The sequence below is a fragment of the Muscardinus avellanarius genome (assembly GCF_963383645.1).
Source record: "Muscardinus avellanarius genome assembly, chromosome: 2".
Lineage (NCBI taxonomy): Eukaryota > Metazoa > Chordata > Mammalia > Rodentia > Gliridae > Muscardinus > Muscardinus avellanarius.
Window position 1 is genome coordinate 96923798 of NC_137787.1, and position 21937 is coordinate 96945734.

Here is a 21937-nt window from a genome sequence, read left to right on the forward strand (position 1 = left end):
TTTGCCATAATAAATTTCTTGCATGTCTATTCACATTTTAGTATCTGCTTCTCAATGGATCTAAACTTACACAAGGATAAAATATAAAGGAGTTGCAAGGATATTGTTTTGATACTGTTGTGGGCTAAAAACAACGTCACTTGGTTTTATTTTTATTTCTAATTGGATACTGTTGTGTAAGAATAGGCACTTTTCATTCCTGGTATTCAATGAAGCTATTTTCATTTTAAATGGTGGGTGAATGTTGTCCCAAAGACCTTATATTGTTGCTGCACTGGGCTTTGTGACAAGTGGGTGGATTGGGACTCCTCTGGCCAAAATCACTTGAATGAGTCCTGCCTCCAGAAAATGCTGTTTCTCTTCCTTTCATTTAATTTGACTCTTCTCTACCTTGTAACATTCAGCTTAGGTGTCCTCTAAGAAACCTTCTCTGACAATTCCAAAAACGCTTTGCTTTCACCTCGACCATCTGCCTTAGTACGTAGAAGTGATCACAACTTGGATCTTTCAATTGATTTGTCTTGGCTTTGTGAGAGAAAATAATAACTTGATGGCAAGATTATAGGACAGAAATATTTCCAGAAATTATACTTTGAAAAATAGCAAGCATTTGCTACTAGGCAAGATACAAGTTATTCCTTCCTTCCTTCCTCTCTCCCTCCCTCCCTCCCTTCCTTTCTTTCTTTCTTTTTCAGTGTTTTTGATATAGTCTCACTGAGTTGCAGAGGGTCTCACTATGTAGCTGAGGCTGGCTGTGAACAGCTATCCTTCTGTCTCAGCTGCCCAAATGTTGGGATTACAAGCATGTGCCACCATGCCTGGCTTGTTGGTTCATCATTAAAGTGGGTCCAACAGGACTGCTCTTGGAGACCATGTTTAGACCCTGACTAAGTTTCTGGTACAAAAAAATCAAAGAAGCTCTGTTTCTTTAGAAATAGTCGGCATTTTAGATATTCCCTACCCATAACGAATCCCATTTTCTTCTTAATTCTAGAAGTTTTAGCATGAGGTGTTTTTTTTTTTTTGATGCATCTATTGAGAAAATCGATGTAGTTTATGAATCAGAAGTTGGGGGTATCAAATCTAAAATAGATTCCAAGAACTTTGATCTGAGGGAAAAGTCATGGTGTTAGTTTTATGATTGGCTCTAGGACCAACCATCTGTCCAAATACAACCTGATATTTTTTCTTCTTGGAACCCTATCTAATAAGTGCTTAAGTAACTATACAATGGGCCAAAGGATATGTAAATAAAGGATTATGAGCTCCAGAAATACCTTGCATTGCTGTGTGTTTGTGGGTCTGTATTCTTAGAACTGGCTGCCAAGTAAGCTGTGTGGTACATATAGCTGTCTTTCAGTGCTGTATTGATTCCTCTTTGTCCCCAGGACTTAGTAGTGACCTGTCTCCTGAGGCCATTCTATAAAGGACACCATCCCAGCTAGAGCATTCTGGGTCATTTCTGCTGATCTCTTTTGTCACCTATTATACATTACCTATTGATTTCCTAGGTCCCAATTCTGCTAATGAGATACCATGTGCTAATCAGCTAAAGTCACTTATCAGGTACTATGTTTATGTTTAATCATGGATTTACAGAGCAAGTGGGCTATTGGAATTAGGTAACACCTAGTTAGCACAAGGTAACACCAGAAGTTTACAATGAGTATATGGAAGCCATGGTTTCTGATACCTGGCATGTTGCTTTTTCCATTCAAAGATACCATTTCAGCCGGGCATGGTGGTGCATGCTTATAATCCCAGCATTTGAAAGGCTGAGACAGGAGGATCATGGTTCGCAGACAGACTCAGATACTTAGTGAGGCCCTCCTCAACTTAGTGAGAGCCTGTTTCAAAATAAAGAATAAAAAATTGGGCCAGGCGTGGTGGTGTACACTTGTAATCCTCGCACTTGGGAGGCAGAGAGAGACAGGAGGATCACGCAGGTTCAAAGCCAACTTCGCTGGCTTGAGAGATTCTGTTTCCAAATAAAATATAAAAAATAGGTCTGAGAATGTAGCCTGGAGGTAGAAGGGTTCCATCCCCAGTACCACCAAAAATAAATAAAGAAAGAAAGAAAGAAAGAAAGAAAGAAAGAAAGAAAGAAAGAAAGAAAGAAAGAATTACATATTGGGCTATGGATGTAGCTCAGAAGTAGAATGCCCCTGGGTTCCATCCGCAGTACTGCAAAAACAACAACAACAACAACAACAACAACAACAACAATAGCGACAACAAAGATACTATCTCATATCTGCCAATATGTTTTGAGTTATACTAAATTTGCCCTATATGTGTACTTAGGATATGTAAATTTTCTATACATTTTCTCTGCCCTTGAGTATTTCACAGTTTCATTACCGTTTTATTTGCAAAGCCCAAATGGATTGAGTAAAGCCATGCAGGATAGGGCTGGTTTCCTGAGGCCAACTTGCACCTCCCTCCTTTTCAGGAAGAGTGCACCAAGCGTTGTGATGAGTTTCAGGCTCTTTTGCCCTGGCAGTATCAGGATCTTTGGATCTTGACCCAAGGGCCATAAATATAAAGTGGTTTGAATAATGATATTTTGTGATGAAATATGTCACTGCCAATCTCACTAACATATATGGGGAGGGTTACAGGGGAATGGGGTGGAATGGGGAAGAAAAAGTGCTATGTGCAGGTATGTTTTTTAATCACTGCGGACCTCACTATGCTGTATAATAATCATCCCCCAATAAAACTACAAAACTGTAGTAAAAAATTAAAAACTGGTTTAAGGGAGACGCATAATTCAAGGTGCCTTTCTATCTAGGCACAGCCTGAGGTACACCAGGAGCATTTGGATTTGGTGGCAAGAAAGTCCAGGAGTAAATTTTCAGGCAATGTAGCATAATTTGTGATTAAGGTTATCGGTAATATCTAACCTTTAGTAAATGCCAGCTGCATAATGATGGCTGGCGTGCTTTCTACAGACACAGCACTGCAGTCAGATCGGCCGGGCCATAAGGATCTATTTAATAGAACTCTAATGGGAAATGACCAGGATCTGACTACAGGAGATTAAAAGTGACAATGCTAATTGACTGCAGAGGTATCTACATGAAGAAGGGCCAGAAAAATCATTTAAGACTAAATGAAATTGGACTGATTTGATATTTGAAAAAAGTATTACTTTCCTGCTATTTGGCGGGGTGAATTAACTGTTTCATGGTTCTCCGAGAAAAGTCTTTGTGAAACAATGATCTACAGTTGGATGGAAAAGATTTTTCTTCAGCTTGACTAGAAAAAAGAATGTGACTAGAGCTTCTGTGACAAATCCGATCACAGTACTCAATAGCTGGTGAACATGACTGCTATATATGTTTTAAAGGGTTCTAGAATGGTGAAGGGTGGCCCATTTCTCTCTCCCACTCAGGATAAACAATATGGAATTCAGGTGCCGATGAAGAATGCATATTTAATTCTTAATTCAGAAGGTCTTCTTTTTAATTTAGGAAAGGTACAAGCTAATTGACTACTTGAATCTACTTTGTTTCTTTCAAAACCCATGTTGGAATTTTATTGCTATTGTGGTGGCATTGAGAGGTGGGGGTTTAAAAAGTTAGTTAGGTCCTTAAAAGGGATTCATGCAGTTCTTTGGGGACTGGATTAGGTACCTCCAAAGTGACTTGTTACTGAGTCCAGCCCTCTTGCTTGCCTTTGTCTTCTCTAGGCATCCACTTGCCCTCTCATTTTTCTGTAGCATGAGGCCTTCATCCAAAGTGGTCACATATTCTCAGACTTCCAGCCTCTAGAAATTTTTTCCTCTATTACTCACTCAGCCTCTGGTATTCTATTATAACAACAGAAAACAAACTAAGACACTAATGAAAATTTAAGACCAATGTTATTTCTCCTTTCAGACTGGCTTAATCACGTTTAAAATCTCTAATTTCTTTTTTTTTTTTTTTAAGCCGGCGAGACTGTCTTCGAACCTCCATGATCCTCCTGTCTCTGCCTCCCAAGCACAGGGATTACAAGCGTGGGCCACCATGCCCGGCAAAATCTTCTCTAGTTTCTGTAGAAGTAGCTATATGTACAGTGTTCTCATGTCAACCATGTTGGGAATATTCCCTCACTCTTCTCTCCCATATCTCAAATAATTCCTGCTCATTCATCAGATCTCAGCTTAAATAGATTTATTTTGGGGGACAGGTTCTTCTGGAATGTCCTAGACAGATGTAATGCATTGATATCACTGTGGTTGAGGCCACAAAAATAGAGATAAAAGGTCTGGGTGGAGACTATGCATCAGCCATTTGCTAACTCTTTAACCCTCGGAAACCATCTCATAAACTCAAGTGCTTTAGCTATGATGTCTGCAATTACATTGTAGGGCTGTTGTAAGATTAAATATGAGTTTGTATTGTGTTAAACTCTTATAGTCCTTAATGTCTTTTCCCCATTACTCTGTTCATTTTAGCACCTTTTGTACTAATATCTTAGCACATGCACTAGTGTGATTATTTGATAAATATCTGTCTCTTCCACTATAATATTTTTCTCATAATGTTAGGGGACTTACTAATTGGATCTCCAGGGGCTAGGACAGTGTTAGTTCATTTTATAAACTGACTAAATATTTGGCTGATTAAATGAGTGAGAAATGGTTTCCAATAATAGCAGCTTACACTCTTATATGCGCAACGACAGCCATTTCTATTCTTAACCACTTGTTTATAGTATTTCCTTGCCAGTCCTGTAGTAATAGCCTTTCTTTGAGTACTCATGCTTATAACTTTGGAAATTGGTGAGATTTAATTGGTAATTAATTGGTAACACAAATTAACTTTGGTAATCGGTAATTGGTAAGAATGGTTAAACATTTGACTTTCTTATTCTTCATTCTTGCTAAGGCAAATTGGAAAATCTTTTTTGTTCCAGTGTCTCTGTAGGAATTCCTGATATTAGGTCACTAACAGATTTCTACCTACACATTTGTCCTACCATTTGCCCGGATTTTCTTGCTGATGACATTATTTGGAACAGGTATGTGTTCCTCCCTCTTTTCTGATATTAAATCATCACCAACAATATTCCCCATACACTTTTTGGTGCTTGCTTAATTCCATACTTGAAAATAGGAAGATGCACAGTTCCTTTCTTCAGATACGTTGGACCTTGGCATGAGCAAGATTTCTACTTTCTTTCTGCTTTCATCCTCCTTACTCTATCTTCCATCTTCTTGGTGGGGTTAATATTTTACTAGACTTTCAAAATAGAGCTTGTTTTGTATTTTTGGCCTTTAAAATTTTTGTCTTTTGCTTTTATTGTTGCTTTCTTTTTTCATACTCTTTTTATACTTTTATTGCTGCATTATAATAAGTCTCACATCATAATGTAGCTCACAGTGATAGGGACATACATGCACACAGCACCTAGTGAGCTTTCCCTGGGCTCTCTCCCCATACAGGGTATTGACATTGGCATCGGTACTGTCACATGTGTACATAATGTCCATGGAAATGATTCCTTCATTGATCCTTCCTTTCCACAACCCCCTTTTCCTAGACCACTTCCCTGGCTCCCCTGGGGTTTCTCCTCTTTTTATCTGAAGACACTCTAGCATCCTGATTATTTCCTAGCTTCTGTATATGAGAGAAACATGTGACCCTTCACTTTTTGTGACTGGCTAATTTCACTGAACATTATGTTCTCCAGGTCCATCCATTTTCCTGCTAATGATGTTATTTTTTTCTTTATTGATGAGTAGAATTTCTTATTGTGTGTATATATTATAATGTTGTAATACAATCATCTGTTGATGAACAGGTAGGTTGGTTCCATAATTTGGTTATTGTGAATTGTGCTGCTATAAACATGGATATGCATATATTACTATAATATTCTCATTTCAGTCCTTTTGGAAAGATATCCAGGAGTGATATAGCTGGATCATATGGTGGGTCCATTCCCAATTTTTAAGGAATCTCCACACTGATCTCCATAGCAGCTGCACTAATTTGCAATTCATTCAAGAGTGTTAGAAAAGTCTCAATTTCTCCACAACCTCACTAGCATTTATTGTTGTTTGAATTCTTGGTGATTGCCATTCTGAAGGGGGTTGGATAGAATCTCAGTGTAGTTTTGATTTGCATCTCCCTGATTGCTGATGTTAAACAGTTTTCATACTTTTATTGGTCATTTATATTTATTCTTTTGTGAAACGTATATTTAGTTATTACCCATTTATTGATTGGGTTATTTTTATTTAGTGTTAAGTCTTTTAAGTATTTTGTATATTCTAGTATATTAGTTTTCTATCAGGGGATAGCTGGAAAACACTTTCATTCTGTAGGCTCTCTCTTTAAACTCTTGATGGTTTCCATTGATGAGAAACCTTTTGTTTTAATGCCATTCTATTTATTAATTCTTATTTTAATTTCCTGAGCTTTGGGTCTTATGAGGAAATTTCTCTCTGTGTCTAATGTTGGAGTGTTTTCATATTCTTACTTTGGTTTTAATTTATATATTTGTATGTGCTTATTAAAGTAAAAAATTAAAAATTTTATTCTGGATGATTTTTCTGTCTTAATATCTGCATGCAAACCACATAAAAATAATAATATGCATTCTAACGTTTTTTTGATGTTACTAGGGGTGGAACCCAGAGGCTTTCTACCTCCGGGCTATACTCCCAGACCTATTTTATATTTGGAAACAGGGTTTCACTAAGTTGCTGAAAGCCTCACTAAGTAGCTGAGGCTACCTTCAAACCTGTACGATCCTCCTGTCTCAGCCTTCCAAGTGTGGGGATTACAAGTGTGCACCACCACAGCCAGTTGCATTCTAATTTTTATAATTTGTTTAGAGTTATTGTTTTAATAAAATATAATTAATAGAACAATTAAAAGGTTATTTTTACATGATCTGCATTTTTACCTTTTCCTATGATTTTTATTTTCTGTAGAACTGAATTTTTATTGTAGAGTAGATCTATTTCAATTTTGCCCTTTATTCTAGGATGTACTCCCTCCTTTAATCCTAGGGTGTATCTTACTTTGGAAGATTGCCTGTACTTTGGTTTATGGTCTTTAGTATTTTTTAATCTACTTGTATTGTCTTTACTCTAAAGCTGGTAATTATGTGGTCTCTGTACTCCAACTAGGCTCAAACTCTAATATCTCACTGTCTTGTGAACTTTTTATATTTCAGCTCAGCATTTACCTCCTAAACAACCAATCTCCTTAGTCTTGTGGAAGATTGTTTTGTGTGCGTTCATGTCAGCTCTTTGCTGAGAGCTGCACTGACTGTGAACCTGGACTTCTATACTCCTCTCCCCACACCTCCACCCAAGTCTCCTCTCCCACTTAAACATGCTGCACAAATTCCAGGTGTGCTACCAATCCTGATCTCTCATTTCTGTATCTAAATTCATTTTCTTCACTCCTCTGTTTGCCTTCTGCCTTTTTTATTGTAGCAGAAGTCATGAATTAATTTGGGGCAAGCCTCACATATTTGCTTTCTCTCAAGGATCATAGTCCTGTTCTCGATGTTGCTCTACAAATATCTGAACACAATTGTCTCATTATTTTGTCAAATTGTATTGTAATTTACAGAAGGAAGGTGAGTTCAGTACCACATCTTTGTTCTACCATAACTGGGGACTACATTCCCTAGGATTTGCTATTTTTATTTGTTTAACTTTTAACATTTTTATTGGTGCATTATAGTCATACATCTTAATGGTATACAAGATGGTGGAGACATACAGGCATACATGACCCAATTATCCCTTACCCAATTCCCACCGCATTTCCTTCCCCTTTCTCCTTCTCATGCTTGACTTAGTGATTGACTTTAATGTGTTTGCTAAAGTACATCATGATCATTAGAGAATTTCTTTCTTCCCCCATGCCATCCCCTCAGGTCACCTTATTTGCTCATCTACAGAAACTCCTTCTTCATCTAGAATTCCTTTTAATCATTTCTCCCTAGCTTTCACATATTAGGGAGAGCATCCACTTTCTTTTTTTTTTTTTTGTGACTGACTAATCTCACTTAGCATAATGTCCTCCAGTTCCACCCATTTTCCTGTAAATGATGTAATTGTGTTTTTCTTTATGACTGAGTAAAATTCCATTGTGTACATATCCCTCAGTTTTGTAAACCATTCATCTGTTGATGGGCATCTTGGTTGGTTTCATAGTTTGGCCATGGTGAATTGTGTAGCTATGAACATAGATATGCATGCATAGTTTGGTAGTTTGGTTTCTTTACTTTTGGGTAGATACCAAGAAGTGGTATTGCTGAATATGGTAGGTTCATTCCCATTCTTCTGAGGATCCTCCATACTATTTTCCAAAGTGGTTACACTAATCTGCAATCCCACCAACAATGTTTTAGAGTCCTCACTTTTCCACATCCTCACCAGCATTTGTTGTTGTTTGTGTTTTGAATGATTGCTATTCTAGTTGGAGTGAGGTGAAATTTCAGGAGAGTTTGATTTGTATCTCTCCGATTGCTAATGATGTTGAGCATTTTTTACGCATTTATTAGCTATTTTAATTTCTTCCTTCATGAAGTATCTATTTAATTCACTTGCCATTTTTTGATTGGGTTGTTTTCTTAGTGCTGAGTTTCTTGAGTTCTCAAACTTTCACTATTTGCAGATGACATAATACTATACTTAGAAGAGCCAACAAACTCAATCAAATGGCTTATAGAACTGATCAGCAAATTCAGCAAAGTGTCTGAATACAAAATCAATCTTAAAAATCAGAAGCTTTTCTGTACACCAACCATAAACCCACTGAAAAAGAATCCAGAAAACACTTTGACTTAGGATTTTCCACACACACAAATACACACCACACACAAAAAAAAACCCTTAGGAATAAATTCAACCAAGGAGGAAAAGACCTCTACAAAGAAAATGATAAATCATTGAAAAAAGAAATTCAAGAAGACCTTAGAAGATGGAAAGATCTTTCATGTTCATGGATAGCAGAATAAATATCATCAAAATGGCCATACTTCCAAAAGCGATCTACAGATTCAATGCAATACCTATTAAATTACCAACATCATTCCTCACAGACACAGAAAATTCATTCCTTAAATTCATTTGGAACAAAAAAAACTCAGAATAGCCAATGTAGTTCTCAGCAACAAAAACCATGCAGGAGGAATCACAACACCTGACTTTATTTTTTATTTATTTATTTATTTATTTTTGGTGGTACTGGGGTTCCTGGAAGCCCTTCTACCTCTGGGCTACACCGCCAGACCTATTTTTTTTAATATTTTTTTATTTGGAAACAGGGTCTCTTAAGCTAGCGCTTATAATGCTAGCATTTGGAAGGCTGAGACAGGAGGATCATGGTTTGCAGACAGACTCAGCTACTTAGTGAGGCCCTCTTCAACTTAGTGAGAGCCTGTTTCAAAATAAAGAATAAAAAATTGGGCCGAGCGTGGTGGCGCAAACTTGTAATCCTCGCACTTGGGAGGCGGAGACAGGAGGATCATGCAGGTTCAAAGCCAACTTCGCTGGCTTGAGAGATTCTGTTTCCAAATAAAATATAAAAAATAGGTCTGGGAGTGTAGCCCGGAGGTAGAAGGGTTCCATCCCCAGTACCACCAAAAATAAATAAATAAATAAATAAATAAATAAATAAATAAATAAATAAATGAATTAAAAATTGGGCTATGGATGTAGCTTGGAAGTAGAATGCCCTGGGTTCTATCCACAGTACTGCAAAAACAACAACAATAGCGACAACAAGATACTATTTCATATCTGCCAATATGTTTTGAGTTATACTAAATTTGCCCTATACTTGTACTTAGGATATGTAAATTTTCTACACATTTTCTCTGCCCTTGAGTATTTCAGTTTCATTACCATTTTATTTGCAAAGCCCAAATGGATTGAGTAAAGCCATGCAGGATAGGGCTGGTTTCCTGAGGCCAACTTGTACCTCCTTCCTTTTCAGTAAGAGTGCACTGAGCGTTGTGATGAGTTTCAGGCTCTTTTGCCCTGGAAGTATCAGGATCTTTGGACCTTGACCCAAGGGCCATAAATATAAAGTGGTTTGAATAATGATATTTTGTGATGAAATATGTCACTACCAATCTCACTAACATATATGGGGAGGGTTACAGGGGAATGGGGTGGAATGGGGAAGAAAAAGTGCTATGTGCATGTATGTTTTTTAATCACTGCGGACCTCACTATGCTGTCTCCACCTCCCAAGCACGGGGATTACAAGCGTGAGCCACCATGCCTGGCAATACCTGACTTTATACTACAAAGCCATTGTAATAAAAGCAGCATGGTACTTGAACAAAAACACATACTTAGACCAATGGAGCAGAATAGAAGGCTCAGAGACAAATCCACACACAGCCAATTAATTTTTGACAAAGGGGCCAAAAACATACATTGGAAAAAAGATAATCTGTTCAACAAATAGTGTTGGCAAAATAGGTTAACCATATTTAGAAAAAAGGAAATAAATCCCACTTTCTCACCCTGCACAAGAGTCAATTGAAGGTAAATTAAAGACTTGGAAGTTATACTAGAGACCTTGAGGCTCCTTGAAGAAGGGATAGGTCTAACACTGTAACACATAGGCACATATAAAAACTTTCTCAACAAGACCCCAAAGGTGCAAGAAACTAAAAGGCAAGTGAATATATGGGATTGCATGAAACTATAGAACTTCTGTACAGCAAAGGAAACCATAAAGAACCTCAACCGAGAACCAACAGAACGGAAGAAGATTTTTGCCAACTATTCCTCTGATAGAGGACTAATATCTAGAATATACATCGGATTTTCTATTTTTAAACAAAATAGCCATACATGGCAGCATACACTTGTCATTCCAGCATTTGGGAGGTTGAGACAGGAGGATCATAGTTCTCACACAGCTTCAACTACTTAGTGAGGTCCTGGGCAACGTAGTGAGACTCTGTTTCAAAATAAAGAATGAAATAAAATAAAAAGAACTAGTGACTGTGTGAGACTAGAAAGCAAAGCAATCAAACATATAAAACCCTGAGCAAAACAAACAACCCAGTCAAGAAATGAGCAACTGAACTGAATAGACACTTCACAAAAGAAAAGATACAAATGGCCAATAGATACATGAAAAGATGTTCAATATAATTAGCCATCAGGGAGATGCAAATAAAAACTATGCTGAGATTCCATCTAACCCCAATCAGAGTGGCAAGCATAAAAAAAAAATCAAATAACAACAAATGCTGGCGAGGATGTGGGGAAAGAGGAACTCTTTTACACTGCTGGTTGGAGTGCAAACTAGTTCAGCAGCTATGGAGATCAGTGTGGAGATTCCTTAGGAAACTGGGAATAGATCCACCATATGATCCGGTTATACCACTCCTGGGTATCTTTCCAAAGGTCTTGAATTCAGAGAACTACAGTAACATATACATACCCATGTTCATAGTAGCACAATTTGTAATAGCCAAAATATGGAACCCACCTAGGTCTCCATCAATAGATGAATGGATTGAAAAATTATGGAAAATACACACAATGGAATTCTATTCAGCTATAAAGAGGAATAAAATCACAGCATTTGCAAGAAGATGGAAAGATCTGGAGAACATTATGTTAAGTGAGATTAGTCAAGCACAGAAAGAGAAGGGGCATATGTTTTCTCTAATATGCCCAAACTAAGGGGTTTTGGGGATACCAGAGTGACTCCAGATAATGGAGGGGAATTCTTAGCAAAGCTATAATGGAAGGATATAAAAGGAAGAAGACTGAGTTTGATCAATGCAGTAGCTACATCTGAATATGTGTAAAAGTATGAATATAGCATGGTTAACCTGGACACTCATTGTTGGAAGGGCAGAAGGGGAACAGGGGAGGAAAGAGCACTAAGCACAGTCTAAACGTACACCACTTTCAATATATTCCGCATATAAATTAAATAAAATATGAAAAAAAGAATAGAAAATAGGGATGGAGGTGTAGCTCGGAGGCAGAATGTCCTGATGTTCCATCTTGAGTACCACAAAAATAAATAAGTAAATACATACATACATACATACATTCATACAATAGATTAAAACTTCTTCACATAATATGATTAATTTCACATTTTAAAAATAATATGTAGATTTTAGCATCAGGGAATCAGGCACAGTTATAAATAGCATAATGTTTTGAATAACCGCAGACCTACCTTTAAGTGTGCCCTACAGGTGATTGTCCTGTTCCTGAGATGGAGGCAGAGTGTTGCCATAATGCTGCTGTTCTTGGAACACATTCTAAATTACTTATAGGAAAATTAGAGATAAACTAACCAATCTTCTACTGTTATTGCTCACCTCTCACAGTTCTAATTATTTCCTTTATAGTACCTTACTTGTGCTCTTCAAAATATTTTCAGAGAGTAAATATGATATAATATTTTTAAGTTGGAAGGAGAACTTTTTAACATTTATTTATTTATTTATTCATTTATTTATTTATTTTTGGTGGTGCTGAGGGTGGAACCCAGAGGCTTTCTACCTCTGGGCTATACTCCCAGACCTATTTTTATCTTTTATTTGGAAACAGGGTCTCACTAAGTTGCTGAGAGCCTCACTAAGTAGCTGAGGCTGGCTTCAAACATGTGCAATCCTCCTGTCTCAGTGTGGGGATTACAAGCATGCGCCACCACACCCAGCAACTTTTATTTTTGATACATAATTTATTGCACATCAGAAAGGCTGATCTCTATTAGACCAACAGATTATATGTCCTCAAAATCTGGGTCTCAAGACTTTCTTGAATGAGCTGCTGGTGACGGTCCTCATCATGTTGCAGCCGATCATCCCCTGCTCAGAGCTTTCCTATTTTAGCTGTATGGATCATCATCCTGTGTTCTCTTGGGTTTGATGTCTAGTAGCTGATTTCAGTGCCATGTTCTTGTTTCATGGAATATATGGTGTTCATGGTGATACTGGGTAATGTGGTCCTTCAACTAATATTGTCATTAGTGATCTATCTCCCAGCCACACATCTAAGTGTTGGACAGAAAGCAGTGAACACAAAGTTAGGTCCTTGTTCTTTTGGAACTGATAGTCTAGTGGATTTTTGCTAACTCAGAAATTGTACCCTTATTATTTGGCCTCAATTTGGAAGGCTATTAAGGAATTTCTTTACTGGGAAATCTGAGGTAGATATATAATTTTTTCCCTACCTCCCTAAGTGTGTTTTATCAAGGACCACTGTAAATATTTTTCAATATATGATAAAGCTGAAAGCCTTTCATATATGTTTTTATTCTAATTGACCACTGTGCTAAAGTTCAGGAGGAGAGCTTCTTACCTGACATAAACTTAGATTGATCTCTGGTCACACAGCTCATGTCTTGAAATACCCTGAAGTAAGCAAAATGCCTGCAACGTAGGAAGTGAACACTTCTCCACACTGTGGTTAACTCAGCAGCTACCTTACTTCCTTCAAGTGCCTTTGAATTCAATAATTTGGAACTTAGGAAAATAAAAAATTTTTCACATGTGATAAATATTCTGCACCATGTATGGACATTTATGTCAGAGTAGCCTTGTGTTACTTGAAGACAGACAAATGACAATATTTTAATTTTCTACTATTTTTGGGAATAAAATACTTTACATGAGTGAAAAGTACAATAACCTATTTATTAAAGTAAATACTCAAAATTTTGGATGCAATTTTTTCATAATTACATTTTTATCACTAGTACTGGGAGTACAATGTTACATATTGCTTACTATAAACATTTATTGTTCTGTTAATTTAAACTAAAGTATACAACAAGACCAGATGTCCAGTGGACTGTTTGGTTGTGAGTGTTTCTGTTGCCTTTCTATAACACCTACTGAAAATGTGTTGGTTTCAAGAAGTTCCTCTTCATCTCCCTTGTTAATAATACTTGCAGATTAGTTTTAGTTTGTAAGTGATATTATTTAGCTCAAGGAAAAGATAATGTTACAGACTAAATAATTCGAAGACTAAAGTAATGAAGGCTTTGTGACTTTTTTATTATACAGCATATTATTCAAAATAATTTTCTTGATAAAGCATGCTTGTGTTTTGATTATTTGCTTGAACACTGAAGCTAAGCACATATTTCTATATGTTTTTGAATTATTTATATATGTAACACATATTAGTATATATATACATATTTTAATTATATAACCATTGATATTTATTTCTAAAAGATAAAAGTAAAGTTGCATTTCTGAAGAACATTACTTTTTATAAATAGTAATAAGAATGTCAAAAGAAGTTTTGAAAATTGGAACAGATGTTAGAATACTCATTCTAGGATTGACATTTTTACTATAATATTTTTAGAACTTCATCTCCAACTACATATTAAATGTTAGTGAAGATTCAGTTTCAGTAACAAAATACTATATTTTCCATTTATGTTCTCAGTATAAAGCTAGGTGGTAGATTACAGTAACTAATAGTAAACCACACTTTAAAGCATATTATAGTAGCTAGTAGATCATCTTAGTTTCATATCCTATCACATGGAACTTATTTGGGGGATTATTTTTAAATTCTCATAGCCCAAACTAAGAAAAATGTAATAAAATGAATATTCTTTCCTGCAATGCTAGTGATCTAATAATAAAACTTGTGTAGACATAATCCAAGCCTGAAAATGTTTGGCAATCCTTGTTACCAGTAGAAATCACACAGGCAGAAGAGACTCAGATGGAACCCTAAGGAACACTCTTTGTCCATGTATATGGCTTCATCAATTGGACCAAAAAGTGAGCAATGAGTCTGTTCAGTATAGTTTGGCCTTAAAGGCTACAATAACGTTTTTACTAAATCCTTATTGGATTTGCACATCTATACTATAGCCTCCACAAGTTAGCTGTCACAGCTCACACTAGTGATATCCTTGGACTCCCAGAAACTGACTTAATGGAAGCATCTCAGAGTTTACATAGTACTGGAGGAGATCTATAACTAATGGACAAGAGAAGAACAGGATATAGAAGTCTGATGTTTTGCCTGTAGGAAGGAAAGTATCCTCTGCAGTCTTATCCCTAGATTGGGTGAATAATCTGGCTGAAGATAGGATAACACATGAATTTGTACTTTTGTTTCATATTTTTGTTCAGTATCCTCCATCTTCCACTCCCTTACCTTTTTCTCCTGACAACATTTTCCTACTAAACCATTGTTATAAAAATCCCTGTCTAAGCATCTGCTCCTGAGAAGCTTGGCTTAAGATCATAGTGGTATATTCATATTTACTTAGCCATTGGTAGACTCTATTCAAGGATTCCAAAAAGAATTTCTAACACCATTCTTGGTGCTAACTGTGAAATGAATAACAAAGTCATGATCTTGAGGATCTTTAATTCTTGCTATTTTCATAGACCACAAAGGGGTTTAAAGACCTTTTCTATTACTATACACCCATGATTAAGGTTCAATTTATTGAATAAACTATATTCATATTATCCATAATTTGTACTTTCACCTTTTTAAAATGAAAAGAATTTACCATACATTTTCAAAGAAATCCAGATATAGAATTCCTTTAATTTTTGTGGATTATTTTTGCTCTATCTTTTCTAATTCATTTTTTGAAGAATAGTTATTGAGTCTTTACAAAGCATTAAATTTGGTTTTTATGGCTACAATAAACTCTTCTTTACTTTCATATTTTAGTTTTATGTTATTTTCATAGTTTCTGTACTATCTAATTAAGTTATGTAATTACAATAACAGCTGGCACAAATGGTTTGGGAACAACTAAAATGATAGGGAAATAATTTTATGGTCATTCTAGGGATTAACCAAGGATTTAAATATACTATGAGAATCTGTTTATTTTACAGAGGGAATTGAAAGGGCTGGTTACTTTGGAAACTTGCTTATATAAAGGTAATAAAGCTTATATGGAATATGGTCCTGCCCTTTGAAGAAGAGGAAGCAGGTTGTATCAGAAATAGGTGAATAGAAGGAAGTGGGACAGAACTGCTGAGTGTAATATCCTCTTGGAAAAGGTGACTATATACTGAGAGCACTCTAACGGAAAGATCCAAAGCTGTGCTAGTTCTGATTACAGCCAGACACATAAAATATGCATCTAATGCTATTGTTCCCACATCAGGCTCATGGACATATGGCCTCAGAAAAAGACTTGTCATTTGAGATTAAAGTTCTAGGAAGGTTCTTCCCAAATTATTCCTTAAAATTTCACAGGCGTTGAGATGTGCACTGCCTTTCCCTTTGTGCTTTTACATTAAGTTTTAATTTTTTTATTACTATGGTATATGTATCTTTGAAGTACTTGCCCTGAAACAATTTATCAGGTTTCCACTGCAGAGGATCTAAAATAACATGAGAACACTACATGAATCTGTGTGCAGATAACAGGAAAGGAGGTCCAGAAAAAAGCTTAGGAAAGAAAAAGAGAACATGAAGCAGAATTTTATTTCTTAATTTTACTGAGTGCTAAGTCTTCTACTATTCATTCTGCATGTCAGATAATGAAGTACTGAATAGAGACATAGAGATAGATCACTTTAAGATGATCCTAGCATCAATCTTTTATCATGGAGTATATACTATTAAATTAGAATTAAAACAAATTAAAGTAATCTTTTTATATAAAAAAAGTTTCCTGTGATTCTGGTGGAAAGATAACTTTCTCCATTAAAATTATATTTACTCTTTAAAAAAATGCCAATATGGTTTTGTGTCCCATTTATAATCCAATATACCTGGATTATCCATCATTGCCAGCAGAGATATATAAATTGCTGTAAGTTTAAAAAAAAACTGTTCATAAACTTACTGTTTTGACATGTAAAGAGTCATTTTGTAAAATTCTACACTTTCACAAAGGTAAGAAACAGTGAAATAATAACAGCATTTGTCTTCTGTCAGGAAATATTGACATGGTATTACTATCACAAAATTGGTTTGTGTTTCGAAGTGTGTCTCATAGATAAACCAGATTTTATATTTTAAAAACAGTTTAAATTGTTTGTGTACTAATGTCTATAAAAGCATCTGGGCATGTAAGTAGGGAAAGAGATTCTGTGAGGTAGCCATAAGATTTGTTTAAAAACCTTTAAATTTCCTCAATACTCATTCTTCAAATTTGACATTGACTTGAGGTCACCTTCAAAGTATCATGTGGCATATTTCATATTTTGCCACTGTCTAAATTGTGTAATTCTTGGGCAAACAAAGTCCTTTGTAAATGGCAAGGAAATGTCTGTTTATTCCCTTTACAGAATTCTATCTAGAACTGAGGAAGTAAAAGGTGAACTTTGTAAATGAAAAGCCAAGCATTCATACATTAAATTCATGAAATGGCGGGGACCTAGAATGATTAAAACATTGGCAGTGAAAGCTCTTAGCAGTGGAAATGAACTATGGTCTACTAGTCACCAGTTTCTGAACTTGGACGTCTGTCTCACTTCTTGTTTCTTATCTATGACCATCAGCCACATGCCAGATCCAAACACCTAGTGCCATCTGTCTAATCAAACTGGTAAAGCAAGGGATTAGAAAGGCAGGTAAGGATGCCTTTTATTATCTTTGTTACCTTTTATTTTGATTTTAAAGAGGAAAAACTGAGTCTTCAGCAAAATGTAACAATTTAATTGGCTTTAAAACATTAAATTGAGAAATAGCAATTCTTCAACTGATTTGTTTTCAAATGGACAACAAAAATTTCAATTCCACTTCACATTGATTAAATACCTACAATATTCAAGACATGTTCCAGGCACAGTGAAGGGACACGGATGACTGGTGAGGAGCGGGCAGTCTGCCTTGCAGGCTCGCTGGCAATGATGGTCTCACGGATGTGGGAGACTGGGAGGGTTATTGTTCTGAGACAAGGTTGGCAAAGCAAGCAGAAATCAGTGGAGAAGGAGCCGGAATGGCAGATGAGCATACAGGCTGTTACACAGGTAAGGAGAAGCCATCACACACTTCTAAGAAGGAAAATGAGTCAGGAGCATTCAACTTGACTAAAGAGTTATCGAAAATTTATATATAAAATTCACCCCCTCCATTCACCTCTTGGAGAGTTGAAGAAGGGCAAATAAAGAGAAAGAAGAAGGCAGGCACAAGGGCATATGGAGTAAGACTGCAGAAGTAGGGGAACACATCTTGAGAAAAGAAACAGCAAAGAAAGTCTAAATAGGAAAGTGGAGTAAAGTTCTAGTGGAGTATTAAATAGAGGGTATATCTGCTGCTCCTTTAGTCCATGAGCACCTGGGAAGTTGCTGACCATTTCCTCAACTAGAAGTTAAACTGGTAGGTCCAGTTTCCAGAAACCTAAATATTTGAATGATTTTATTTTGTCTCATTTTTTATTATTTTTAGAATACTTTGTATATTTATTTAGTTGTATACTTTTATTGGTGCAGTTTTTGGACTTTTTTTTTTTTTTTTTTTGGTGGTACTGGGGTTCCTGGAAACCCTTCTACCTCCGGGTTACACTCACAGACCTATTTTATATTTTTATTTGGAAACAGGGTCTTAAGCCAGAGAGGCTGACTTCGAACCATTGTGATCCTTCTGTCTCTGCCTCCCAAGCGCGGGGATTACAAGCATGTGCCACCACGCCCGGCCTTATTGGTACAGTTTTTAATGTATCTAATTTTCAACTTTTTCATTCGCTTATTTTTATTCATTATTTTTAATCTGAGCAGCTTTACCAGGCTAAGCCACTCTCTGTGATTCATCAGTCTCTATTTTTTTTATTTTTTTTTAATCCATATTGACTGACCTGCCTAACTTCTGTAGGCATTTAAGTCTGTGTTTCTGATTAGAAGATCTATGACTAAAGATGTTATCACTGAAAATAAATACTGTGTATTTGCATTTACAGATAGAGTGAAATTAAAAATAGTATTAGAACATACAGAGGAGATTCTTAGAGATATATTCAGTGTTCCCTCCTCCAATATTTACAAAGAGGAACAGGAGAGTACTTGTGAGAAATACATCAGATGCTTGCAAAAGTGCCTGTCATGCTTTACTAGCCGCCCTTGAAAGAGCATCTGCCACAAATATTTCACCTCCCTGAGGTTTTTACTCAGCCTTTTGTACCACATGGGGCAGAAATCACTTGGTCAAACCTCAGTTTTTCTCATTTTCTTCTTTCCTTCCTTCAGGAAAACTAATGGATTTATTTTTCTCATTTTTCACTTTCTGAAAAAAAAATGGAACCAACTAAGAATTATTGAGTAGTGTATTATAGTCTTCTAGTGTTGTTTGTTTTTTAGCAGGGTTGTTGTTTCCCTCAAATAGTTATACTTTTGACCTATATTGTTAACTTTTATATTCGTCAGAGTTAACTAAAATAACAGAACTCACAGAACACATATATGGTAAAAGGGAATTTATCAAATCAGCTCATAGTCCAAAACAGTACAGTCCCAAGTTTCCAACTGCACGGAGAGAGCAGGAGGAAGCAGCAGCTGGTTGTGAGATCCAAGAGCTGGAGTCTCAGAATTGTAGCAACTGCGAATTCAGTCCCCATCCAAGATGGAAAGAACAGAAAACTCCCTGGAGAAATGATGGTGAAGGTCCTGTTCAAAGAGCTGAAGCCCGGTATCTTACACGCGAGCAGTCTCATTCCCTTCAGGAAAAACCACGCCGGCCTTCACACGGCTTTCTCCTCCTTTAATCCAGGTCCTGTGCCCGTCGGAACTGTGCCGCCAACATTCAGAGCAGGACTTCCCCTTCTATCTGCCTTTGCATAAACCAGTCATCTCATCAATGTACCCAAAGTCACATAATCTTAGGTGTTGCATGATCCTGTCAAGTTGACAATCCAGACTAACCCTCACAACTCTACTGCCAATTATAGTGAGCTCCAGTTTATTTTATCTATATTTAAACAAAAAATTTAGTTGTTTCATATATATATATTCATATTCATATATATGTATATTTGTATGAATATATATATACACACATTTGTACGGGTTTATGGTTGAAAAAGAAAATAAATTTTGAAAATTCTGTACTTGACTACTGAGGAGAATATTGAAACATCTAAACTCTAAGTGTACAACTTGGTGACATTTTTAGAACTTAGATGTTTTGGAAATGTAAGATCTAAGACTACGGCAGAAGCCTGACAGCACAGTCAACTAGAACTGCTTCTTTAAATCACAACAAAAATAAAGATAAAAGAAAAAATAAATCCATAAGAACAAAGTGGTTGAGAGTGAAGGAAACGATTTGTTAAGGAGAAATGACAGCAACATGCATAATGAGCAAAGAAAAAAAAAGAATCTAAATCCTATGTGTCTGTAGAGATGGATACAGTGAGTTAATTATAAACCTTCAGGAAGCAGCAAGCACAGAATGTCTGGGATATTGTTCTTCTGTCTCCCAAAGTGGTCAACCTGAATTTTAAGATTGCTGAGGGCGACAGTTTATAGTTCAAATTTGTACATTTGTACTAACAAATCATTACCAAGATAACCCCCAAAGAAGGATACAAGGGAGTACCTCAGCTGTCTCTGTCTCTGTATTTCTACCATAAAGGTATATTGGGATTGTGGTACAACAGCTTTGAGAACAAGAAATACACAAATCAGAAGATTCCAAAGCCCCAAGCTCATATTTTTTTTGTGGGTTTTTTTTTTTTTTGCCAGTCTGGGGATGGAACCCAGGGGCATTCGACCTCCGAGCTACACCCCCTGCCCATATTTCTCCATATTTCTTACTCATCACCCTTCTTAAAATACAAATGTAGTTTTGTCAGAATTTAATGAACTTATATTTATTTTTAAAACATTTGAGCAGAGACTTAGAACTATGTACAAGGAGAAACTTACTGCCAAAAAACCCCAACATTATTAAAAAGGTAAATAATTGAATAAAAAAGGGCAATTGTGAAGTAAATAGACACTTCACAAAAGAAGAAATACAAATGGCATGCTGGGTGGTGGCGCACGTTTGTAATCCCAGCATTAGGGAGGCTCAGACCGGAGGATCGTGGTTCGCAGACAGCCTCAGCTACTTAGTAAGGCCCTCTGCAACTTATTGAGACTCTGTTTCAAAATAAAGAATAAAAACTAAGGCAGGGGGTGTAGCTTGGATGTCGAATGCCCCTGGGTTCCATCCCCAGACCTGCAAAAAAATAAAAAACAACAACAACAAAAAAATGGCATATATATGTGAAAAATGATCAACATCATTAGCAAAGAGATGTGAATCAAAACTACTCTGAGATTTCAATTTACCTCAATTAGGAGGGCAACCATTAAAAACACAAATAATAATAATAAGTGCTGGAGAGGATGTGGGGAAGTAGGAGCTCTGATATATTGTTGGTGGGATTGCAAATTAATGTAACCACTTTGGAAAACAGAGTGGAGGGTCCTCAGAAGAATGGAAATGAACCCACCATACAACCCAGCTATATCATTCCTGGGCAGTTATCTACCCAAAAGAACGGAAACCAGACTACCACAGTAATACATGCATATCTATTTTTATAGCTGCACAATTCATAATTTATAAATATGTGCCAATTCATAATTGCCAATCTGTGAAACCAGCATAGGTGTTCCTCAACAGACTAATGGATTACAAAATTATGGGATATACATACAATGGACATCTACTCAGCCATAAATTAGAACAAAATTATGTGATTTGCAGGGAACTATAAAATACTATGCTAAATGAGATTAGTCACTCACAAAAAGGATAAGCCCAGATGTCTTCCCTCATATGTGGAAGCTAGGAAGAAATTGGGATACAGGAGGGACTCCAGACAAAGGAGGAGAAACCTTAGTGGAGTAAAAGAGGGAGGTGGGAGGGATTGGGGAGGAAGACTTGATGAAGGAAACACTTCAGTGGACATGATGTATATACACATATTTATAAATGACAATCACAATGTCTTGCCAGGGAGGGGAAGAAGTGGAAGGGAGTCAGGGGAAGACT